A 27,514-nucleotide genomic window follows, 5' to 3' on the forward strand; every position below is an offset into this window, starting at 1 on the left:
TGATTTTCTCTATATAATTATTTATGAATACGTCATTTATTGTGTGGGAGAGGATTCTATTTATATAGACTATTATAGAAATTATTTAGCTCTAGACTGTCAACTTAATGCCTTCCATTCCAAATTTTATTGTTGACTGCAATATCCACCATTTGGCTAAAGATATAACTTTAACTCTCTGAAATAGTTTAGACTTCTGAGGTTCTCATGGTGAGTCCTGATGCCAGAGAAATGAGCAAAAGGCCATAGCACTGCTGAGAGGGAAAATGTCCCTGGATCTTAGCAGGCCAGCAATGTGGACACCCCAGAGCGAAGTTGGCCTGCCCTACTGTAGTCTCCCTTCCTTTTCAGTGCCGTGACAACTTCTGCGGGCAGAGCGCCGGCACCAGACACCATATTTTTTACCAGGTTCATAGGCTCACTCATTGAAGTCACTATTTCAATACTCTACATTTTATCTGTAATTCTGAAGAAGGAAAGAAAATGAGGAGCACAGTACAAAACTGGGGGAAAAACGTAATCGAAAATGAAAGAGACTTAGTATTAGGAACAGGGAAAAAAAAAAGGAGAAACAGGGGCACATCTGGTAGCTTCACAAAGAATTTAAACACCATCATTATAGCAGTGGTTCTCAGCCTGTGGGCCGTGACCCGCTTGGTTTTGAATGCTCACAGGGGTCACCTAAGACTATCTGAAAACATTATGATTCATAATTATAGCAAAGTGTAGTTATGAAGTATCAATGAAGATAATTTTATTGACGGGGTCACCACAACATGAAGAACTATATTAAAAGGTCACAGCATTAGGAAGGTTGAGAACTACTGCATTAACACAGTAGAAGAGCAGTTCCTAAAATGGGCAAAACTGCAAACATGAAAACCTTGAAAATAAGCTTAATTCCTTTACATTGTTCTGTCTTTACTGTAAGCAGATGTTCCTACAGCAGTTCTCTCATTATGTGTGGTCCCTGGACATGAGTACCTTCCAGGATTTATTAGAAATGAAGTTTCCTTTGTGGCATTGTATTTTATTATAACAATTCCTTATGATGTGCTTGCTTCTAGACTGATAGTGTCTTATTTTCTTTTAGAATCAAATAGCGAGTAGAAACTATGTGTACGTACTTTGTCTTTTCAGTAGTGTGTCTATGATCCGTGAGCATGGGCATGCCATGATTTGTGAAGATTAAAGTGCGACTTTGTGGCATTAGCTTTTCTCTTGCGCTATGGCTTATATATGTATCTAAGTCAAGTTTTCAGGTCTGGTCAGCAAGTACCTTTACCTGCCAAGCTATTTCATGGGTTCTGTTTTCTCTTTTGTAAGTTGTCATTATGTTAGGTACCACTAAGAAAGAATAAAATGCTACCAATTAAAATATTGGACACTCAGTCCTGATGCAACTTGATGAGTTGAGGTGGACGGTGGACAGAAAAGGGAACTCCTTTTTCTCTGAGAAATAGATGAGAGAAAAGAAGAGAAGGAAGGAGGGTGAGACTGGGAGGGGAGAAGGAATGGGGCTACAATCTGGATGTAAAGTGAAAAAAAAAGTATATTAATTAAAAAAATAAAATTTGCATGAAATAGACGTTAAAATTTCAAAAAAAAAATATTGTGCAATTATTTTTATTACCCTAGTTGTTAAAAATGCAAAGTCTTGAGGACCATCATAGACTTACTGTAAAATAACTTGGGTAAAGAACTCAGCAATTTGTTTTTCAGTGAGCCTTAGAGTTGAATCTGACAGATGTCCATAGTGGTTACAAAGGGAAACTTTCAGAATCATCAGAGCCTAGCTCCTGTTCCGAGCAGTATTTCCTTAATGTGCAAGACATGAGACTTATGCTTAAGAGTTCGAAAAGCAACCAGGAAACTCTAATGTACATCTTAAGTTGAAAAGTAATGATCTCCATGTTTTCATTGGATTACTTGATTTGCTGCTTTTTAACTTCTTAGAATTCTATGTAGAGGAATATAGAATGGCAGGGAAGCACTTAAAGAAATGTTCAACATCCTTAGTCATCAGGGGAATGCAAATCAAATAGACCATGAGATTTCACCTTACACCCATCAGAATGGCCGAGATCAAAAACTCAAGTGACAACACATGCTGAAGAGAATGTGGAGAAAGGGGAACCCTCCTCCATTGCTGTTGGGAATGTAACCTTGTACAACCACTTTGGAAGTCAATCTGGCGCTTTCTCAGACAATTAGGAATAGCACTTCCTCAAGATCCAGCTATATCACTCCTAGGCATATATCTAAAAGATGATCAAGTACACAACAAGTACTTTTGTTCAACTATGTTCAAAGCAGCTTTATTCCTAATATCCAGAACCTGGAAACAATCCAGATGCTCCTCAATGTAGGAATGGATACAGAAATTACGGTACATTTACTTGGCCAGAACTGTGGACCCTGGGGATGGCAAGATGGTGTTGCTAGCTCCCCTGAAGAAGAAGCTCATGGAGATCAAAGTCAGCGAGGTGCCCCGCTGGCTGCTCATGCTTCACCCCAGCAGCATCGCGTGAGCCTGGCGGAGAGGCTACGAGCGCTACCACAGCAAGTACATCAACGTGCTCAAGGGCAGCATGTGGGACCTCACCATGGTGCTGGTGGCCTATGTCCTCTTCAGCTACTGCCTGTCATATAAGGAGCTCAAACACGAGTGCTCGCGCAAGTACCACTGAAGAGGGCAGTGGCGAGGGCACCGCTCAGCCGGGCATGGCTGCCCACACACCAGAGCACCTGGCCAAGAGCCAGGACAGTGCCAATAAACCAATAAACGCCCACTGACCCACCCCCACCAAAACAACAACAACAACAACAAAGAAATCATGAAATTTGCAGGCAAATGGTGGGACAAAGATCATCCTGAGTGAGGTATCTCAGAAACAGAAAGACACACATGTTATTTACTCACTTATAAGTGGATATTAGACATATAATATAAACATACTAAATCTGTACACCTAAAGAAGCTAAGCAAGAAGGAGGACCCTGGGTAAGATGATCACATCTCACTCAGAAAGACAAATGGGATGGACATTGAAAGAAGGAGAAAACAGGTAACAGGACAGGAGCCTACCACAGAGGGCCTCTGAAAGACTCTACTCAGCAGTGTATCAAAGCAGATGCTGTGACTCATAACCAAACTTTGGGCAGAGTGCAGTGAATCTTAGGAAAGAAGGGGGAGCTAATAAGACTCAGAGAGGACAGGAGCTCCACAAAGAGAGCAATAGAACCAAAAATTCTGGGCACAGGGGTCTTTTCTGAGACTGATACTCCAACCAAGGACCATTCATGGATATTACCTAGAATCCCTGCTCAGTTGTAGCCCATGGCAGCTCATTGTCCATGTGGGTTTCCTAGTAAGGGGAACATGGAGGATCTCTGACATGAAATCAGTGGCTGGCTCTTTAATCACCTCTCCCTGAGGGAGGAGCGGCCTTGCCAGGACACAGAGGAGGACAATGCAAGCAGTCCTGATCAGAACTGATAAGCTAGGGTCAGATGGAAGGGGAAGAGGACCTCCCTTATCAGTGGACTTGGATAGGGGCATGGGAGGAGATGAGGGAGGAAGGGAGGATGGAATGGGGAAGGAATGAGGGAGGGGGCTACAGCTGAGATACAAAATAAAAATTTAATTAAAAAAAGAAAAGTAATGATCTATACCTATTAGGCATTTTGATCCCTCTCAAGAGCTGGATAAAGCAGAAGTTTCTAAATGTATCTGCTTAATGGAGTTACCTGGAGGGGGCCTCATGAGCAACCAATAAGTACAGCATCTTCAAAAGTTATAATTTAATAGTTCTGGGCTATATCTTGGTCTTCAAAGTAAAGTAACAAGGTCAGATGATTCTCATATAAAGAACAGTTTGGAAAATGCTTGTTTAAAGATGAGATTTCTGATTCTAAAGATAAATGCCTTAGACATAAGTAAGATACAAAACTTATGACATTTATAAAATTTATATATATTTATATGTTTTGCTGTTTTCTAATTCCTCTTAAAATACAGATTTTGAAACATATGTACCCATAGCTCAAGGAATGGTAAAGAGAACAGTACATATCAACCTTGATATCATGGAGAGTCCTTTGGGATCTCATCACATTTCCGTACTTATCACATTCAGTACTACAACAAATTAAATAGAAATGGTAGGAGTAATAAAAGTATCAATATTGCTTAAATTAAATCAAAGCACTGCAGAACAATCAAGGGTTGAGCATTACTTGAGATTCTTCAGAAGTTTCAAAATGGAATATTAGGTTGAGAACCATTGGCAGAAATGTATTTATCACTCCAGATAACAAGGACATTTTTCTAATTTCTCGTATATTTAGGGGAGCTGACCCAGGACTTCTCAATTTGTAGTTATTTAGTACTCTGGTTGTGAGTTTCTTGGCATAATTCATAATGCCACAGTAAACCTGTTGCAATAATATATGCTAGGGTGTCTTTATGGGGTAGTTACCAATATGTGTTGATACTTTGCTGTCATAACTGTAGCATGGCTGAAATCTTCCACTACTTTCTAGGAATTAAGGACAAAAAATGGGTCAAAATATCCTAAAATGCACAGGACAGCTAAAATAAATTAGTTAAAAACTTATTAATGATACTTTAAGCAAACATTTTGACTCATGTAAAAAAGTTAAGTGTATCATACCAAACTGGTTTTGAAGCCAAAGCAATCACTCAGTACCATGTTTATAGTTAAATTGATTTATATGCATTACTTCTTGCCTTCCTAGTAATTTATTCTTATTATTATTAGTGTGTTTGCAACACACAGTACTTTATATTAGAGAAAAATAATAATTTTCCTTGTTTTCAATGATCATAAAGCCTAATGATAAGGGGTGAAAATGAGTAGAGTGGTGGAATGGCTCAACGTGTAAACACACTTGCCACAGAAGCCTAGTACTCTGAATTCAATTCTTGGAACTCACTGTGGAGGAAGACAATTACTGACAGATGCCTTTTGACCTCTATCCAGTGTTAGACATATATCACTCCTACCCTCCCGTGCTCTGTGTGTGTGTATGTGTGTGTGTGTGTGTGTGTGTGTTTTGGACTCACTATTTTCATAATAACTCTAGGAAATTGGAGAAATTGTGTTTGGTTGCATAAAAATACTTAGCTTGAAACTATGTCTGCCAGTGTTCTAAGTCTAGTTGCTTTTAAACACTATTTTTTGTCTATTCATTTTGAGAGGGAAAAATTGGAATGTAAAAACTTCCAGAAGGGACAGTGGAAGGTGTCATTAGCATGTTTTTTGTACAACTAAATTTAGTCATCAAGTCGATTTGGAGATTAAATTGTTCTCAGGAAATTTGCACATGATTGCTTCATCACCTGTATTTTTTTGCATAAAATATATGTGCAGAAGTTTGACATTCTATATTGTTTCTGTAAAAGGCTAATAATACTGTTAGAGAAAACAAATATGCTTAGTTCAAATATGTTGGTGAACATTTGTGAGACTATTCACTGAGACTATTTTCCATTCCATAAGTAGAAGACAGTTACAGATTCCACTACACCATTTAAGGCGCAGCAGAAACAGCAGCTAGTCAACAAGCCTGTAATAAAACCTTCTATCTCTTCAGTTATATTTAGCAAAAATAGAAAAGCTATTGAAACGAAGACTAAAGAAAATTCAAGACCGTGAACTTCAAGTTTGACTCCTCCGGTTTTCAGTCTTCCTGATGCTGGACCTGTTATTCTTGTACTTCTGTGTATCCGTGAGACTTTTCTTCCTGTTCTGTCAAGATAATTTTGTGCTGAGGAGGAGGAAGAAATAGAGCTTTGTGTTTGGGGGTTGAAAACCCGGATTCATATATATATATACCTTAACATCGGTGCTGACTGTACTGTAACACTAACATCTACAGAGGCTTCTGTCACTTATATCCCCCCACAAAACATCACCAGATATAGGCAAATTCTAAATGCAGCTCTTACATTTTATTTCACACCTACAACTTTTGTACTTTCTCAAACATACACATATATGTCTATTGCCCTTGGGACAAAGGTTAAATCATTCTAGTAACTACTAATTTTGTGATGAGATAAAAATCATAAGATTCGGTTTCAGAAGGTGGATAAACACTCATATTTACATTTGTTAAGTGGATACAGAGAAATGAGAGAGATTCAGGTTTAGATGGAGAGGGTATGTGTGCACGTGTATTCTATGGGTGACAAAGACACAGAGCAGTAGAGAAGCACAACAGATGAGTCTGTTACCTATAACTTAGGGTGGTGTGGTGCTTTGAATAGGTGTGGTCCCTATAGATTCATTTGTTTGAATGTTTGGCCCATAGGGAGTGATGCTATTCAGAGGTGTGGCCTTGCTGAAGAGCTGTGGAGGCTTAGAGGTCATATATATATATATATATATATATATGCTGAGGCTCTGCCCAGTATGGATAACAGTCTCCTGGCTACCTTTGGATCAAGATGTAGAACTCTCAGCAGCTTCTCCAGCACGATTTCTGCCTTATGCCTCCGTGTGTCTTGCCATAATGATAATGGACTAAACCTCTGAAACTGTAAGCCAGCCCCAATTAAATATTTTCCTTCATAAGGGTTGCCTTGGTCCTGTTTATTGTCTCTTCACAGCAACAAAACCCTGACTAAGATAAGCAGATTATGCAGAAATTTTTTTTCTATGAAAATTTAGGCTTTTATATGTTCTCTTTTTTTCTTTTTTAATTAATTAATTGTTTATTCATTGCAGTTTATTCATTTTGCATCCCAGCTGTTGCCCCCTTCCTCTTCCCTCCCAATCTCACCCTTCTCTCTCTTTTCTTCCTATGCCCCTCCCCCAGTCCACTGATAAGGATGGTCCTCCTCCCCTTCCATCTGATAAAGTAGTTTATATTCACTACATTTGCCTCTCGGTCTCTCTCTCTCTCTCTCTCTCTCTCTCTCTCTCTCTGTGTGTGTGTGTGTGTGTGTGTGTGTGTCTGTGTGTACCAATGTACCAATAGGACCATTGTTGAGGGGTTCTTTGCTGTTGCATGAGTAACTTAGCGATGTCTAAACCCATGAAGTAACTGTCTATCTTTCCTTCAAAAATCATTAAATTTTCAGAAGTCCTCAGAGAAAGGTAAGACCTTGTGATTACTTCCAATTTCCATGAGAGAATGTTCACAAGACCAATCTCGTGCAAGTATTTTACAGGCAATCACAGATGCCGGGAGTTGCGAGTGGAATAGCCAAGTCATGACCGGAAGATAGCACTCCACCTCTCCTTGCATTCTTTCACAATATTACAACAATATTATCTTTACACAATATTATCTGAGCTGTGGAGGGGATAGTATTCATGCTTAATTTAGAGCTTGTCATTCAACGTTCTTAATCTTGGCACCTTGTCCAGTTATGATGCTCTGTGGCAGTTTCTACCCCCTGCAGAGAAAATAAAGATATAAATAAATAAAAAAAGCTCCTCTGGCCAAAGCTAACTACATCAGCAACAATCTATAAACATGGCATGAATCTTTAGAAGGCAACTTGATATCCACCCTATGTCTAGCTAACAAATTACAGCAGTGTTTTCTCCACTAGCAGTGCATGACTTCCGCAGCCGTGGCCTTTAACTAGACCTTTGATATCAGATGCAAGTTGCTTCTTGAGGAGCTGCCCCCAAGTCAAATCAGAAGGCAGACATGTCATGTCACTGCTAGCACTGAACACAGCTTGCCTCATAGGCTGACACTGCAGCACACGAAGCTCAAAGCAAGGAAGCTCGCTTTAAAAACAAAGCAGTATTGTTATTTTCCAGACGGTCTAATTTTGTAGACCAGGTTAGATTTATTCAATATCCTCCTATGTCAATCTTCATAATTTTTTTTATTTCAGGAATGTGCCCTTATATCTAGTTCTGAGTTCGTATTTATTAAAATCAGAAATCAACACATTGATCTTTTTTTCTTTCTGAGTTTTACACCATGCACCCCAGTCCCTCTCATTTCCCTGACCCCTCATAGCCACCTTCACTCTTGCAACCTTCCCCTTACATTAAAAAACACACAACAAACAATCAAAAAATAAAACAAAAAAAAGAAAAAGAAAACAAAGCATAAAAAAGTGTCATCATGGAAACTGTAGTGTGTATGAGCTTGCCCACAGGGTACCACTTTGTCCTCATATCTTTACTTGCAAATGTTCATTTTTGCAATGAGTCACTGGTCTGGCTTGGGGCTTCTGGCTTCTGTGACACCATCACTACTGGATTTTCATCGATACTTCTGGTTATCCTCTTGTTCCTCTGTGTCATGGAAATCCACATGCCCCAATAGCTCATAGATGATGTAGACTTTGGGATGAGCTAACTCAAAGCCCTGGCTCTAGACCTGAGCTGTAGCTGAGCTGGTCTGCACGCCACTATCCTCTGACTATACCACCCAGTGCCTCCATCAACAGGAGGCAGGGTGATCTCTCTTGCTCTCATGCCCTCAGGGCCAGCACACCCACACCCTTGCCTCCAGAGGAAGCACAACTGTGCTGCCCTGTCACAGTTCACGGCCCATGTGTCCCCCCCACCCCTGAGTGCTGGGCTAGCTCTCTTGATCTCACACCCTCAAGGCTAGCTCACCTGTGCCTTACATCAAGGCCAGCTCCACTATGTTGCTGAGCCTACTCTTCCAAATGCTACAGCCAGTGAATGGCATGAATAACTCTCCTTCTCTCATGACTGAGGGACCATTATTTCCCTACTGCCGCAGGTGGAGAGTGGTAAGGAGGGGGAGGGAATCAGCCCCATGCCTTGCCACCTCACAACAGATGAGTGTTGAGGCAGCTCTCCCTTGATCTGGTCTTTGGGGCTGGCTCATCTGTGTTCCTTCTACCAGGGCCAGCTCTACTGTCCTTTTATCTCTTCTCTTGGCAGCTCGGTTGTACAATTTCTCCTTTATACTATATATTTTATTATTAACGCAATTTTTATTTTTAAAAACAATTTTTAAATTTAAATATATTTTGATCATTTTATACCCCTCTGACAAGTCCTTCCAGATCTTCTCCCTACCCATCCAACTTTAAGTTCTTTCTCAAAACAAAGTTCTTTCTCAATACAAAAACAGAACTAAGAAAACAAAATAAAACCAACATCATCAACTCCCTCACACACACAAAAATAGAACCCTACTAAACTATAACAAAATAAAAGCATGAATCAAAAAACTTTGGAGTCCATTATATGTTGACCTACTATTCCTGAACATGAGATCTTCCCTGAAGTGTTTGTTATACCCAGTGTCTCTCTATTGGAGAAAACTGATGTTCAAAATCTCAGCAGGTATAAGTGACAGTTCAGTTGTTAAACTCTACCCTACTGTCTAGGTTTTCATTTAATTAATTCATTTTTTAAATATAACAAAATAGAATATAATGAGATAAAACACTAACTATCATATCAAAGTTGGACAAGACAAACCAGCAGAAGGAAAATATCCCAAAAGAAAGTACAACAATCAGAGACCCACTGGTTCTGATACTCAGAAATCCTGTAAAAACACTGAACTGGAAGCCACAATATTAGTGCAAAGGACCTGATGCAGTCCCACTCAGGCCTTGTGCTTGCTACATCAGTCTTTAAGGTTATATGAACTGTGCTCATGCTGATGTAGAGTACCTTGTTTCCTTGGTGTCCACCAACATCTCTGGCTCTCACATTGTTTTTGCCTCCTCTTCTGCAAGGTTCCCTGAGCTCTGAGCAGAGAGATTTGTTGGAAACATCCCATTTAGGGGCTGAGTGTTCCAAGGTTCTCTGCATAATATATGCTGCTAGTCTCTATTACCAACTGCTGCAGAAGGAAGCTTCTCTAAGAATGGCTGAACGGACCTCTGACAAACACACCCCCAAGTGAAACCACATGAAGAAATGCATATGATTTTAAATTTCTGCTTTAGGGAAGTTTACAATATGGGGTTGATGTTTGAGTCGGGGAAGATAGCCACAAACTACAAAGGCTGTGTTATGAACTACTTTGAGTGCAAGTAAACAAACAAATACCCCTGAGCATTATCAGGAAAAGTCCAACATTGTCATAACTCAAGAAGTAAGAATACTATAGTAGTTACTTATATTGCTGTGATGAAATACCATGACCGATAAAACTTATAGGAGAGTGTTTGGGGGGACTTGATGTTCCAGAACTGTAAGAGTCCACCATTTATCACATCCAGCTTTTTATGTGGGTTCCCAGAATCAAACTCAGGCCATGAGGCTTGCACAGCAAGAACTTTTACCAATTGCTTTATCTCCCTGGCCCTGAGGAACTTCTCTCAAAGCCATTCAGGATGCGGATAAATAGAGTTAAAATATTAATGATATTGTAAATAAAATGTATTATGTATATAATATAATCCAAAGGATGAAGATGCAATGAGTTCATATCTAATGTAATATTTATGCTTCACAAATATAAAACATGCATGTATGTGCTTTCCAGGGAATGAATGCATGGTAGCATAACATTTGAGAACCTAATTATTTTTGCCTCCCCCCCACCATCCTTTTGGGTCAAATATATGTAATAGACATTTTATGCAGAGAGTCACATGCTCAGCATGTAAACATACAGTTGTTCAGTGAAACACTGACTGGATTAAAAATGCTTAGAAACGTTTCTTTGCCCACAGTCATGAATGGATCGGCTTGAGAGGCAGTAACATGCATTTGTGCCTACTTCAGTGCAGGTTTTCCTTCAAAATGTAAGTCTCTTAAAACATCTCTTTTATCCCAAAACACATCTCCTCCATGTCGGACCTGATTCAGACCCTTTCATACCTGTTCCTTTTTCTTTTGTGTGTATAGTACTCATAGGGCATGTGTGTATGTGTGTATGTGTGTATGTGTGTGTGGTGTGTGGTGTGTGTGTATGTGTGTGTGTGTGTGTGTTAGAGACTGAACCTAGGCCCTTGTGCAATCTAGAGGCTGGAAATTTTGACTTGAGTTTTAAGAGCACAGATATGATAAAGACTTTAAAGAATAAAATGAGTTCTGTTTCACACTCAGTGGTTTCGAGGCTAGCATAAGTCTTAAAGGACAGCAACGTGGATGAGGCAATGTTTAGGAGATGGGAGAGTAAAATAAACACCGATTTTTTTTCAGTTGAGAGTGTTAAATAGTCTATAAATACACTTTTACAATTTATTTTTGCTAGAGTAAATGCTTAGAAAACAAAATGGTCCTCATTGAATAACTGATATTCATTTGAGACAGGGTCCTGTGGTCCAGGTTGGTCTTGAATCTTCTATGTAGCTGAGAATAACCTTGGCTCCTCCTCCTCCTTCCATCTTCATATTCCAGGCACTAAGATTACAGGTGTGCACCATCATAGTGCTGAGAGCTTTTTGTTTGGTCTGATAATATTTTTTAAACTTAATAATATATAACAAGGTAATACAATTATGCTAAATAATGATGTATATTTAAACCATGAACAAGCACATAATAATATGTTCAATGAACTGTAGAAAACAGAAGGCGAGTTTAAAACCATGTGCAAACTTACCAAATCATCATATAAAGGGGATCAAAGGAGAATATACTTTAAAATCACTTCTTTACTCACCTCTCTTCTTGGCAATTTTTCAATACTTTTTTAATTTTAATTTTATTCTTTTTATGTGCATCTGTCTTTTACCTGCATGTATATCTGTGTGAGGGTGTCAAATCTTGAAGTTAAAGACAGTTGTAAGCTGCCATGTGGGTGCTGGAAATTGAACCTGGGTCCTCTGGAAGGGTTGTCAGTGCCTTTCAGTGCTCTTAATTGCTGAGCCATCTGTCCAGCCCAGGATATTTTATTTTTGAGACAGGGTTTCTCTGTGTAACTGTGGCTGTCCTGACACTTGCTCTGTAGACCAAACTAGCCTCAAAATCTTAGAGATCCGCCTGCCTCTGCCTCCCAAGTGCTAGGATTAAAGGCATGGCCACCACCACCCGGCCTTCTCCTGGTATTTTATTTTATTTTTAATTGGGAAAAAATATAGAATTCTTCTGGCATTTTCAAGCTTATTTTCCCTTATACTTTGTTTTCATCTTTCTCCAACGTCTGCCCTTCTTCCTCTTGATGATTGCCTCCTCTGGTGTAATCTCTTCTTCTTTCATGTCACACATATCCTACTGCCTTCCTTTTCTTCTTCTCCTATCTGCTTTAAAAATTCTTTCTCTCTTCCCATAGCCCCATTCTAATTTCATGTGCAGCACACACAAACACACACACACAAGTGGGGTCAGGGACAGAGAGAGAAACAGGCAGACAGAGATATGCTACAAATGAGAAAAAAATAGACAGTGTTTATCTTTCTGATCTGGACTTATTTAATTTACTGACAACATTAAAATTAAAAAATTTGGCTGTATTGTTAAAGTTATCTATAAATTCAGTGTAATTCACATTAAAAATTCCAATGCCATGACGCTGGGGAAAATGATCAATCCTCATTCAGAAAGGCAAACAGGACAGACATCAGAAGAGGGAGAAAACAGGAAATAGGACAGGAACCTACCACAAAGGGCCTCTGAAAAACTCCACCCAAAAGGGTATCAAAACAGATGCTGAGACTCATAGCTAAACTTTCAGTATAGTGCAGAGAATTTTATGAAAGAAGGGGGAAGTAGAAAGACCTGGAGGGGACAGGAACCACAAGGAGAAGAACAGAACCAAAAAATCTGGCCACAGAAGTCTTTTCTAAGACTGATACTCCAACCAAAGACCATGCATGGAGATAACCTAGAACTCCTTCACAGATATAGTCCATGGCAGTTCATTGTCCAAGTGGGTTCCCTAGTAAAGGGAACAGGGGCTGTCTCTGATATGAACTCAGTGGCTGGCTCTTTGATCACCTCCCCTGAGTGGGAAGCAGCTCTTTACCAGGCCACAAAGGAAGACAATGCGACATTGCAGCCAGTCCTCATGAGGCCTGATAGGCTCGTGTCAGAGGGAAGGGGAAGAAGACCTCCCCTATCAGTGGATTTGGAGAGGGGCATGGGAGGAGATGAGGGAGGATGGGTGGGATTGGAAGGGGATGAGGCAGGGGGCTACAGCTGGGATACAAAGTGAATAAACTGTAATTAATAAATATAAATTTTTAAAATTCCAATGCCAGTCTTCATAGAAATGAGAAAAATTCAAATGAAAGTACAAAGATCATGATTAGCTAAAAACAATTCTGATTGGAAAGAGCAAAGGAGGCGTCATTAAAATGTCTCATCTCAATCATATAACACAATCAGATAGCCACAGTAACAGAAAACAACATGGTATACAAGTCCCTTTTTTAAAGGCTATTTTAGTAAACTGAGTCAACCTAGGAAAAGCTCGTACTCTTATTTTCTGAGCTCTGAGAGGAAGAAGAAGAGTGATCAAAAATACAGCCACTGTCACGATGTAAACTATGTAACCATAAAATATGGCCCGAGAGTCATCTGCCTGGAAACGCTGGTGGGACCTATTCTTTCTATCTCTGTGATGTTATGTGCATACTTTTGAGTGCAAGGTATTTCCCAAAGTTTTCAGCACCTTCATATGGCTTATTAAGTCTTTGCCACTTAAAAATATATAAATAGAACTTTAAAAGTGCCTCACACATAGACTTTCGCACATTGATCTAACTACTTACTTCGAATAAGCACCAATGTTAGTACATGCAAGTAAAATCACCACTTTAACATGTAAAATAGAAAGAACATAAAATCTTTTTTTTCTTTATTGCATACTTTAGTTCTTTTCTAATTAAATTTTTATTTTTTATATTAATTACAGTTTATTCACTTTGTATCCCTCCTTCATTCCTTCCCAATCCCACCCTCCCTCCCTCATCTCTTCGCATACCCCTCTCCAAGTTCACTGATGGAGGAGGTCCTCCTCCTCTTCCATCTGACCCTAGCCTATCAGGTCTCATCAGGACTGGCATAGAACTTTTATCCACACTGATAGTAAAATATTTTTTTTTGCCCTACCCAATTTTATAGCCAAACATTACATTCCTAAATTAGCTTAAGGTAGGTTTTGAGATTTAAATTCTCTTTATACATACTTAACACTATCATTTCTATGATTTTATTGTCTATTATAAATGTTTATGTAAATAAATTCCTTAATCTTCTGTTGAAAAACTGTTCGGATCTTTAAATTATGATGTTTTATACAATTATTTTATTCCAATATTATTTGAGATTTTTAAATGTAAGATAAAGAGGATAAATATTATTTTTAAAGTTTTTATTAATTCTTAGAGAATTTTGTTCACATTCACCCCACTCCCCAACTCCTCCCAGGTTCCCCTCCACCTCTCTATTCAACCAACTGTATATTCTCCCTCCTCTCTCTTCCTCTCTTCTCTTCTCACCTCTCTCCCTTACTCCCTTTATTTTTCCTTTCCTCTCCTCCCTCTCATTTCCTCTTCTGTCCTCTTCTCCTCTCCTCTTCCCTCTCACCCAATCCCTGTCTCTTTACTGAGTCCGGTCTATGCTTGCCAACTACTCCTGGTCATGGATCCTGACCTGGAACATGTTCTCTATGACAAGTACCATGGCATTCCTAGCAGCAAGTAAATGTCAATAGCTCCTCAGCTAGGGATGAGACTTTATGTCCATCTCCTGTCTTCCATGATGCAGTTTTTTTTTCTGTATTAAACTAGGCTTGTACATGCTGTCACAAACATTGTGAGTCATATGTACATCTGCTCAAGGCATTTGGAAAACAATGTTTTTCTTTATGTCATCTACCACCTCTGGCTTTTACAGTCTTTTTGTCCGCTCTAAGTATAGATCCCTGGGTCTTGAAGAAAGATGTATAATGTAAGTGTCTCATTTTGGGCTTGGTACTCTGTCTTAGTTACTTTTGAATTGCTATGACAGCACTATTACCAAGGCAGCTTATGAAAGAAAGTTTATTGGGGACTTACAGTTTCAGAGGGTGAGTCTGTGACCACCATGCCAAGGAACATGGCAGCAGGCAAGCATAAAACTGAAGAAGTAGCTGAGAGCTTTCATCTTAAGATACAACCATGATGCTGAGAGAGAGAGAGAACTAGAACTTACTGAGCTTGGTCCTAGCTTTGGAAACATCAAAGCCCACCATACTGAAACACTTTCTCCAACAGTGCCATACCTCATAATCCCTGTCAAACAGTTTTACCATCGGGGACCAAGTATTAAAATATGAGAGCCTATGAGGTTCGTTCATGTTCGAACTACCATACACTCTGAATTCTCTTATTCTCTGCATATTGACCAGTTGTGCATCTCTGTTAACTGCCATCTAATGCTTCTCTGATAAGGGTTGAGATATGTACTAACCTATAGGGACAGCATCAAGTTATGAGAAATTGTTTTAATGGTATGTTCATTTACAAAATAATAGTAGTAAGTTTTGTGGGGAGTGGAAGAAATCTGGAATGATTATGGTTTTTTTGTTTTGTTTTTATGTAATCAAAGTCATGGCAAGTATCCCAGTTCCTCAGACCCATGGAAATGGGCCTAAGTAAAGATGATGGTGGACAGTTGACCTTTAGCTAAAACTAGTGTGTGCAGAAAGTGTTAACTGCAGTTTCCTGGTCCTGAACATTTACATTATATACAGAAAGCGTCAACTGCAGCTTCTGGATTTGGAAGTCCCCCACAGAGATTTCCTACAGAGTCTCCTATCTTGCCTTGCCTGCCTCCTCCTTGTTCACACTGTACATAATAAATGCACCTAGTTTCTGAGCCTTTACTTCCACATCTCCATCAGAGCATGCAGCTCACCAAATCACACAATTTCTGAATGTGTATCTCTTGTTTCCTTGTTGTCTATTGCCCCAGTTTGATCAATCCCTAAGTTGTGCAGGTTGCAATAGGTGTTTTCCTAGGATGCATGATCTGTCTAGCAACAGAATCTTACTGTCTTTGAGTGTCAGGTATAGATTCAATCATATTTTTTATGTGGTTGATAACTCTCATAACATTCCATGCCACTCTTGCACCAGCAGAAGTGTCTTCCCAGGTAGGTTATTAATGTGGCTTACAGGGTTCACAACTTAGTGAGGATGATGATAACTTTTTTTCCCCTTGGTAACATTTACAACATCTTTCATTACTATAAAACTACCTGGTAGAGATGAAACTTTCATTTGAGGAACAGCTAGATTTCTCCATGTTCTGTGATTCTGTGATGTGGTACCTTAAGCCAAAGAGTATTGTTATAGATGTAACTTTTATTTGCCAGATGTAATTGTCATCTCAGAAACTTACTGCTGAATAAACTCACCCCTTCTATCTCTTTCTGAACTCTTGCTGGCTGGCTCAACTCAGCTGCTCTGGCCCAAACTCCTCCTCACTAAGCTGAATCTGACTTCTCTTTCAGCTTCTGACAAAATTGCTCTGCTTGGCTTCAAACTAACACTGGCAATATGTTCTAGTCTTCTGGCTCCTTCTCATTCTCTGGCTCATTCTCTCTGTCTCTGTAAAACTGCCACATCCACTAGTCTTCTCTTACTCCCCTTTTCTCTCCCTGCACTGCTCTTACATAGCCTTTCTTTGCTGTTCTCATGAGTATTGGGTTTGTCCTGTCTCTGACTCAAACCTTTCACTGATTCATCACTTTGTCCACCCCTCAATTATACTTCAAACATCACTGCTTCCTTCTATAAACTAATCTTACTTTCATTGTTTGGGATTAAATGTGTGTTCTAAGGACATGTCTGTAATCCAGCTGGATTACACAGACCTAGAAGGTATTTAGATGTAATCTCTTGCCACAGCAGCCATGTTGTTGGATGAAAATTCCTCTACTTCTTGCTATGACGTTCTAGAGGGCAATCAAGAACACTGCCAATAGTCTGTGATGATGGGGAAGTCTATGTGATTCCATTAGCCATAAACTCAAATGAGGTAACTCATTCAGGGTACTGGTATTTTTATTTTGTAGTGTATTATATCTACTTGGGATTTTACCAACCTATTATGGAGTCACTCAATTTACATTTTTTAAAGTATGAATATGTATATATTTTAGGAAGCTTCTGTGGTAGGTTTCCATATGGCTTTTCTGAAAAGCTTTTATTGTTAGTCATCTCTCCCCACATTTGCTTCTCTACCCTAGTCTAACATTCCTCGCCTCACTTAATCCTTACTTTCTATTCCTTTTTGTGTCTTCGTAATATTATATCTTATTTCAACTTCCTTGAAAGATTGCTTCTAACCTTTTACAAGTTACTTAACCCCTGTAGGAATTTCAAATGAACCATCCACATCTAAAGCTTCAAAAGCTAACATCTACATAGTACAAAAAATGTTTGATGTTTATCGTTTTGAACCTGGGTTATTTCATTTGGCACAATTATTTTCAGTTCTATCCCTTTTTCTGAATTTTTCATAATTTTATTTTTAATAGCCGAATATTAATCCATTGTATAAATATACCAAATTTTCACTATCCATTTCTAAGTTGATAGACATCTAGTGTTTCTATTTCTTGGCTATTATCCATGCACACAACAAAGAAAGTACTCTGCAGTAAGATAATAATCCTTTGAGTAGGTATCCAAGAGTGGTATAGCTGGATCTTGTGATCTACTTTTAGCTTTTTTGAGGAAATTCCATACCGGTTTCCATGGTGTCAGAGCCAGTATGCATTCCCACCAGCAGTAAATGTTGCTCCTTCCCAAAATTCTCTCCAGACTTGCTATCATTTGCTTCTCTTAGTCTTGGCCATTAAGACGTAGATAAAATGAAACTTCAAAGTAGTTTAATTTGCTCCTTCCTGCTGGTTAAGGATGCTAAACATATTAAAACTGTTGTTTGCTGCTTGTAGTCCTCTTTTGAGAACTCAGTTCAGTTCCATTTGGTTGTTTTCTTGGTGTGTGTGTGTGTGTGTGTGTGTGTCTATTCTAGATACTATGATTATACAGATGTATATTTTTCTACTCTATAAGTTGTATTGTCACTCTAATATGGATATATTTTATTGCCAAGAAAATTTTAAGTTTCATAAAGTCCTTTTTATTCCTTGTTGGTCTTAATGCCTGAAAGTATATGGGTTCTGTTCAAAAGGTCTTTTCTCATGTTCTTGAGTTCAAGGGTTTTCTGTCTCTTGTCCTATACCAAATTCAGGGTCTAAGACTTCATGTTGAGGTTCTTGATCCATTTGTAGTTGATTTTTGTGCAGGGTAAGATATATGGATTTAGTTTCATACTTCTATTCAATTTGACCACCACCATTTGAAATTGCTGTCATTTTTCTTCTATTTATTTTTGGCTTCTTTGACAGTAACAGATTTTTTTTATTGCTTACTGAACTTACATATCAATCTTCAGTTCCATTGTGTTGGTTAATCAGAGTGTATGTTATGCCAGGTCTCTGTGCTCTATTATAGCTCTTCGATGAAGTGTGAAAGCTATACTTATCAGAACGATGGTATAAGGATAAATATTTAGATTTTAGTTAAAGGCTATGCTGGTTTAGTCAAAACGTGGTTATAGATTCTCTTCCAAGAGCCAGGATTTCTGAATTTTTAGGTTGAATTAGTGAATTTTTCAATTTTTCTTTCATTTTCTTGAATGCTTCTATCTCTTCATTAAGCTCCAACTTCAAATCCTGAATTATCTTTGTCATTTCAGTCATATGTACGTGCTTGTTTTGACATTACAAAAGCATTTATTGTTATCTTCTTTAAGTTCACTGACCTTATTTTTTATTTTTCCTTTTGTGTATTCTTTAAACTTCTTGAAGATCTTCTTGTCTATCTCCTGGAATTTGCTGCAGGGCTTAGACACATTATTTCTTTAAATGTGACTTTTATGAGTAAGTATTCCAAATGTTTTCTTCAGCTTTCTTTCATGTGGGCAATATATTTTCCTAGGCCCCAAGTCTTTAATTTCCTGCTTCTGACTCAGCTATTGTAGACCTCAGCATGTGGTGCTGTTTGTATGAGTGGCCCCTCACTGAGCTCTTCCCGGCAGTTCATCGCGAGAACTCCAGCTGCAAGGATGCAGGTCAGTTGTGTCCAGTCATCTTGCTGGTACATGTACCAGTGGAACATAAGTTGGAGGTAGAATTTCTTGAGTATATCAGCAACAAAAATATTTAATTTCTACAAATACTCTTCTTTCCTAGCTGTGGCATTCCAACTTCCCCCATCCTGGAATAGCAATTCCCTTACTTTAGTGACTTTCTATCTATAAACACACCTCATCTTTCCTACAACAGTGTTTCTCATTTGTTGCTTAGTCTACTTGGACATAAATTATTTATTTTCTCAACAAATACCCTACATGAAATCAGATATAACTTTGTAAAGAATGATTATAAAAAATTTAATGAATTATATTTTCAATTATGTGGTTTTAACTAGGAAAATTTTACAAACTTGTCTGTGAGGACAGGCTTTTACTCTGAATTAAAATAGTCAATGTTAGAAAGACCTCACATGCAGCTTTAGTGCTTATTTCCTGGAAATGTGAGAAGTGTAGTATTGCTATAAATATACTCCTTAATGCTTACAAGAAACCCACTAAAACAATGCTATGGAAAAATGAAGAAACGGCTACAGTAAAGAGTTTCTTTTGGAAATGAGAACAATAAACCAATTTTTTAAAAGATAAGAAAATAATGGATGGTAATGGAGTCTCCAGGAATTTTCCATTGGTAGCATTTCAAATAGATTAAAATTTTCTGCCTAGAAGCAAATTGAAAACCCAGCCTGACCTGTAAAAAGAAACAAATATCCACTTACAAGTCAGTGAAGAGGACAGTCTCAGAAAAGGGTTGGATCAAACCAAACTCTAGGATGACTACACAGGGATGATGTGGAAAAGTTTAAAAACTATTGCTTCACAAGTTAAGATAAAATATATAAATATTCTTCAATTTCTTTCTTCAGAGGCCTGAAGTTTTTCTTAAACAGATCTTTCACTTGTTTGGTTAGAGTCACACCAAGGTACTTTATTTTATTAATGGCTATTGTGAAGGGTGTTGTTTCCCTAATTTCTTTCTCGGCCCTTTTGTCTTTGGTATATAGGAGGGCTTCTGATTTTTTTGAGTTAATTTTGTATCCAGCCACTTTGCTGAAGGTATTTATCAGCTGAAGGGGTTCTCTGATTGAATTTTTGGGGTCGCTCATGTATGCTATCATATCATCTGCGAATAGTGAAACTTTGACCTCTTCCACTCCAATTTGTATTCCCTTGATCTCCTTTAGCTGTCTTATTGTTCTATGTAAGACTTTAAGTACTATGTTGAAGAGATATGGAGAGAGTGGGCAGCCTTGCCTTGTCCCTGATTTCAGTGGGATTGGTTTGAGTTTCTCTCCATTGAGTTTAATGTTGGCTGTAAGCTTGCTGTATATTGCCTTTATTATGTTTAGGTATGTGCCCTGTGTCCCTGATCTCTCCAAGACTTTAAACCTGAATGGGTGTTGGACTTTGTCAAATGCTTTTACAGCATCTAAGGAGATGATCATGTAGTGTTTCTCCTTCAGGTTTTTTTTTGTTTTGTTTTTTGTTTTTTTGTTTGTTTGTTTTATGTGGTGGATTACCATTGATGAATTTCCATATATTGAACCACCCTTGCATGCCTGGGATGAAACCTACTTGGTCATGGTAGATGATACCTTTTATGTCTTCTTGGATTCGGTTTGACAATATTTTATTGAGTATTTTTGCATCAATGTTCATAAGATAGATAGGTCTGAAGTTCTCTTTTTTGTTGAGTCTTTGTGTTGTTTAGGTATCAAGGTGACGGTGGCTTCATAGAATGAGTTTGATAATGTCCCTTCTGTTTTTATTTTGTGGAATAGTTTGCAGAGGACTGCTGTTAGCTCTTCTTTGAAGTTCTGGTAGAATTATGCACTGAAATCATCTGGCCCAGGGCTTTTGTTGGAGGGGAGACTGACAAGGACATTTGCTCAACCATGTTTGTAGCAGCTTTATTCGCAATAGCCATAACCTGGAAACAACCAAGATGTCCCTCAGTTGAGGAATGGATACAGAAATTGTGGTACTTTTACACAATGGAATACTACTCAGCAATTAAAAATAAGGAAATCATGAAATTTGCAGGTAAATGTTGGGACCTAGAAATGATCATCTTTAGTGAGGTATCCCAAAAGCATAAAGACACACACGGTATATACTCACTTATATAGACCTATAAGATAGGAAAAACACTGAAATCTATACACCTAAAGAAGATAAACAGGAAAGAGGACCCAGGGTAAGATGATCAATCCTTACTTGGAAAGACAAATGGGATGGACATTGGATGTAGGAGAAAGCAAGTAACAGGACAGGAGCCTAACACTGAGGGCTTCTGAAAGACTCTACCTAGCAGTGTATTAAAGCAGATACTAAGACTCATAACCAAATGTTTTGCTGAGTGCAGAGAATCATAAGAAAGAAGGGGGAGTTAATATGACCTGGAGAGGATAGGAACTCCACAAGGACCAAATATATCTGGACACAGGGGTCTTTTATGAGACTATTTCTCCAACCAAGGACCATGTATAGATATAACCTAGAACTTCTGCTCTGATGTAGCCCATGGTACCTCAGTATCCAAGCCGGTACACTAGTAAGGGGAACAGGGACTATTTCTGACTATTTCTGACATAAACTCAGTGGCTGGCTCTTTGATCTCCCTCCCGCCAATCGAGGGAGGAGCAGCCTTGGTAGGCCACAGAGGAGGACTTTGCAGCCAGTCCTGAAGATACCTGATAAACCAGGGTCAGATGAAAGGGAAGGAGGTCCTCCCCTATCAGTGGACTTGGAAAGGGGCAGGGAAGAGATGAGGGAGGGATGGTGGGGTCAGGGGGGAATGAGGGAGCGGGATACAGCTGGGATACAAAGTTAATAAACTGTAACTAATATTTAAAAAATTAAAAATATATACATAAATATACCTTAGCACTGGTGTCTGTTTAGAATTTCTAAATTTGTTACTGTGACTAGCCATATAGAAAACTTAAAGCAGATATTTTACTATTTCATACATATAAAGTTGGTTAGAATTTTTTTGATAATCTCACTTAGGGGAGGAATAAAATGGAATGTTGAATTATTTTTCTAAATAATCTGCTATGTAAGACTTTTGTGTTGTTATCTTTTGGAATTATATTTTATTTATACTATAGCTATTCATAATTATGCTACTTACTACAAGCTAGAACTTTGAAAAAAGGCATGTATTAAAATTCTATACCGTCTAGTAGGTTTGTTTCAAAGTTTGTTTTGCCTGACACACATTGTGTGTGTGTGTGTGTGTGTGTGTGTGTGTGTGTGAGAGAGAGAGAGAGAGAGAGAGAAAGAGAGAGAGAGAGACATCAACTTCTAGTTTTTAAAAATGGAATAATAAAACATATTCTATTTTTAGTTCTTTTATTCATTTGTCAGGCTTTTAAGAGCAAAGAAAGAAAAAACATGCTTTTTTTTTTCTCTGCTGATTTAAGCATTGCTGATTGCCTTTTAAACCTGAAAATATTTGTGGCTGAATTGATAAGATTCAGTATATTCAGCACAAAAGATAAATTCATGCACCTTCCCTGAATCATAAATATTATATAATAAAAATGTAAAATTATTTCAAGGTACCATGAATTCATGGAAGCTCTTATGCTTACATATTTGTTGTTTAGATAATGCTGTGAAGATTATTTTTAAAAAACAACATAAGTAGGACTAGAAGAGCTTACTGGAAATGAAAATGTAACACCCTTTGTCTTTCACTGGGAAATCCTGCTCAGAAGCATTCAGAACCATCAATGGGTTTTCACGACAGACACAAAAACATCACCATGAGCAAGATATTTCTTCAGGTTGGGGTGTGATAGTTTACAAGTGACATTAGCAAAGGCAAACTTGCTTCAATTAGATAGTGTTAATTAGTGCTTCTTATGTAATTATCAACATCTGGTCTGCTTTTCACCTGCTTTTCTTTTGCTGATAATTTCAATCTTCAGTTAGGTGAAGTCAGCAAGTAAGCTTCAATGTAGAAAAAAGCAAGTCAGATAACTAGTGCTTAAGTTTAATAAGAAAATGAAATGATAATTAATCAACAGATTCCAAGAATTGAGAATAAAGAGTATGAGAAAAAGAACACATACACAATCTTACCTAGCAGGCCCAGAAATCCAGGAGTTTGAACAAAGGTCTGAATATTGTACCTACAGGTTCATCCAACTTCAATGCAGAGATTATCAAAACTTATCTGATTAAATATAAATATATAACAGTTCTGATAAAGTATATACACTGATGTAATCATCAGTTTAATTAAAATTTAATTAAAAATTAAATTTTTAATGTTTAATTAAAAATTCAGGGGCTACCACTGCTCCTAGTGCACATATCAGGAGCAGTATATAGACTCAGTGTGTTTCTTAAAAATAAAAAAAAAACAAAAAAAACACTTGGCTTTAGAAGGGAAAAGTCTTCAGGAGACAGGGAATGATTTTGAGGGGAAAAAAATAGAGGAACGGATTTGATCAAAATATTATATATATGCATGAAATCATCAAATATTAAGAACCTTTAAAACTATAAGATTATATTTATTGGACAGAAATAATTTTCAAGACAACAATTACCACAGGAGAATAAAAGATCTTTTAACATACAGTATTCAATGTGGTTAATAAGAAAACTCAACATTATTGAAGAAGAAGAAAGCCTACAAATGCTTCAGAAGCAGAGGACATCTGACAGAAACGTCCCATAGGATAGGACACATCTGACCAGAAAGCAATAAAGGAGAAATTTGCCTGGGATCATCTCCAGAGAAAGATTCCATTCTTCAAATTCGACTGGATACCCAGAGAGAGTTGGGAGACCTTGGAGCATGGGATTCTCTAGCCAGAGCAAGGAATGATGCAGAAGCCTCTGAGATAGTAAATCATAGCAAGCCACCTCAAAAGACAATTCCAGTTATATAGACAGACATTTCCTGCATTAAAAATGGGAAACTCCATTTCAGATCCTTTGAGAACAAAGGTAAGAGTTGAGGGGAGAGATAGGTTAGCTAAAAAAAGCCACTGCAGTACTCATTGCAATTATGACACTTGAGTAAGCCCCTCTCTACTGTCAATTGCAATCTTTACATTTTTCTTCTCAAAAATGGTTGAAAATAGCCAAACAACAAGAAAAATTAGTTATGACAACACAAAGGCTTGAAAGACAAGAGAGAGAGAGAAACTAAGAGAACAAAAATTTCTTAATTTTGAACCTATGGTTCATAATGAAATTGAGGATGAAGGTAGACAGCTCACTGATAATGGGTAAGAAACCTGGCTTAATGGAGTAGAGCCCACCTCACTGGCATGGAGCTGGGCATGGAATGGGAATGCTTAAATGTCTAGTTTATTTGTGGATTCATAAAGATTTAATTGTACCTTGATAAAAAGAAAGAGGGAGTAAGATTAGCTAAAAGACACTGGATTGTAAACCAGGCATTGTAGTGCACTCCTTTAATCCCAGCACTCAGGGAGGCAAAGGTTGGGGAATTGCTGTGGTTTCAAGGCCAGCTTGGTCTACATCACAAGTCCAGGACACCAAGGATACACAGAGAAACAGTGTCTCAAAAGCAAAACCAAACAAACATAAAAAAACAAACAACAAAACAAAACAAAAAAACCCACTGGATTGTAGGGGGAAAAAAAACTATTAAATTAGATCAACTGTTATATTTTAAAGATGTTTGAGCATCAGAATGGAACTCATGGAATGTGTTATATTGAGGAAGAGGTTTTGCCTGAATTTCCATAGGTGATAAAAGACTGTGGTTGCATCAAAATTGATAAAGATCTTATCTGAATGAGAGAAGCTTCAAATGAAAAGCATGGCTCAAGAAAGGAATGCAGAAAAAAAAAAAAATGTTCCTGAATGGAAACAATTTAACAAACCAGCTGCCTGGCAGACTGGAAAACCTTGATGCTGAAATGGACTGTTGCTGAAGGACAGATGATAAGGACTGCAATAATGGAGGATCATCACATCAATGGCCGAGTGGATCTTTGTAAGGACATTCAGACTATTAAATTTGTGGGATTGACAATTGTTTCTTTGTAAAAGTTAAACTGCCTACAATTTTTAGCTTTAACAGAAAGGGGGAAGTTGCAGAAGAATTTTAATACAGAACATGGTTGTTCTGGCAAGAGATCACTTCCAAAGACCTTCTAGGTCTGAGTGATCTGGTTGGAATATAAACACACCTTTAATCCAGGAAAGAGAAGCAGGCAGATCTTAGTTCAAGGCCAGCCTGGTATAAAGCAAGTTTCAGGTAAAGAAAAGGTTAGGTCCAGGTGTGGCAGTACACACCTTTAATTCCAAACAATAAGGTAGTTATTTTGTAGAAGGACACACCTATGTTTTCTAAGTAATGACTAATTGAGTGGCAGAAAAAGTGATGAATCAGAGAAAGATTTGACAGAATAATAGGGAAAGGAAAGCCACTTAAGAGACAAATCAACACTGCTAGGTAGAGTCTTTCATAGGCCCTCTGCGGTAGGCTCCTGTCCTGTTACTTCCCATGCCCATCCCATTTGTCTTTCTAAGTGAGGGTGGGATTGGGAGGACATGAGGGAGGGGGCTACAGCTGGGATACAAAGTAAATAACCTGTGATTAATATAAAAAAATAAAAAAATTAATTTAAAAAAAGGGAAGAAAAGAGGCAATGCAGAGAGAGAGGAGGCAGTTTCACTGGGACCGTAATAGAAAGACAGATTGCAAAAAGAGAACTCAGATGAAGAATGAATGAGCCAGAGAATGAGAAGAAACCAGAAGATTAGAAAGATTGCTAGAGTTAGTTCAAGGCCAAGCAGAGCAATTCAGAAGCCAAGAGAGAAGCCAGATTGAATGTTAACTGGGAGAGGAGTTTGAGCCAAAACAGGTGAACTGAGCAAGCCAGCTATGAGCTCAGAAAGAATAAGATAGGGAGCGTATATTATGCAGTAAGTCTCCGAGGCTGAAAACTTTCTAGTCCTAGGTAATATTGTATGGAGGCTAGAAGATTCCAAGACTAGGCCTGGGTTAACAGCCTGAGGGAGCAAGCCTCTGAAACAACAATTAAAGGAGGCTAATAAAAGTTCGTTTTAGAGGTTCTTGTTTCAGTATATATTGTTTGGAAAGTGTTAAGAGATTCACATTAACTTTTACCCCAGGAAGTGGACAATAAGCATGTTCTAGACATTGAAGAACAATCACTGCCTCTGAGTCATTCTGTACAGTAAGTAATTTGGAGCTATCCAGACATGGAAGTGATGGCAAGTTCCCTGAAAGGATAATAGCACTAACTCCTGGAATTCTTCTCCTATACCCTGCACTGCGAAGATGCTTGCATACAATCCTTATATGAATAAAGTTGTCCTTGAATTTTAAGAACTGTATGAGTATTTGGAATAGGAAAGACACAAATATTACAACATGTCATAATAGCTAACACATTATAGCCGTGAGAAAAATCACCCCAGTTTCTTTATTTGAAAATTTTGTTGATTAATGTTCTACAGATATGTATTAAACTCCAAAATGATGATATTTATGTTTTAATATGTTATTAGTGTGAAAGAACTGCAGTATAGAGAAATCACTAGAAAGACCTAAATCAAGCAGTACATTCACGGTAGGAGAAACTAAGACTGAAACAGCATTTCAAAGCAAGGGTGAAAGAGCACTATTAGTGAACATTTTCAAGGAACAAAGATGCTTCTACTAAATAGATACTATTGAGTAGATCTGAAAATGCCAGGCAATTTTGACAGACTCCCATGGACTCCAAAGTAAAGATAAGCAAGAAAAAAAAAACAAACAAAATAAATTAAAAACAAACAAACCAACAATAGCAGAGTTGGGGAAATCAGATCTTATGAAATCTCTACCTTAGCGCTACTGAAATTGTCCCTCTTCCACCTCTTACGCTGTAAATGACAGAGATTGTCTCTTTGCAAATTTGTTAAAAAAAAAAAAATACACTTGAAAGCAGAAATAAAATTGAGAAGGCAAGACATGTTTGGCTCTTCTCTAGGGCTTGTGGCCTATCTAGTTACAAGTCCTTAGCCCTAAATAATAGTGCCAAATATGGGTTTGATCTTGTGGCTTGATCCTTACATCCGACCAGCAAATGACTGGTTATTACTATAATATCCCTGTCACTTTTGCATTAGTGGTCATGTCTTCTCAGAGTGGTTGTTACTGTAGCTCTTGGGATTCACAGCTGGGTAAGAGTTGTGATTATTTGTTTACTCTGGCATCCTGCATAGCATCTCCAAGCCTAAGAAAGCTATCCAGCAGGGATGACGCTTCTAGATCAGGACAAGCTGTATATTCTACGACTCAAGTATGTAGTATCTTCAGAAATACAGTCTTAATGTCAGGTTCTTGAAGGCAACCAAGAGTTCCTCTTTTTTTTCTTACCAGTACTCTAAAATTTTTTTCCATGGAAGTTAGTTTTGTTATTGAGATTGTTATATAATTACATACTCATTATGCATATATAATATATGGAGATATTATT

At 38.0% G+C, this 27,514-nt stretch overlaps 1 pseudogene; it reads left to right on the plus strand.

Annotated features, from left to right (window-relative positions):
- The first annotated feature begins 2,432 nt into the window (after nt 1-2,432).
- On the plus strand, nt 2,433-2,690 carry LOC110564779 (ATP synthase subunit f, mitochondrial-like; annotated as a pseudogene).
- Nucleotides 2,691-27,514: the final 24,824 nt, after the last annotated feature.

Source organism: Meriones unguiculatus, chromosome 6, assembly GCF_030254825.1.
Source record: "Meriones unguiculatus strain TT.TT164.6M chromosome 6, Bangor_MerUng_6.1, whole genome shotgun sequence".
Taxonomy (NCBI): Eukaryota; Metazoa; Chordata; class Mammalia; order Rodentia; family Muridae; genus Meriones; species Meriones unguiculatus.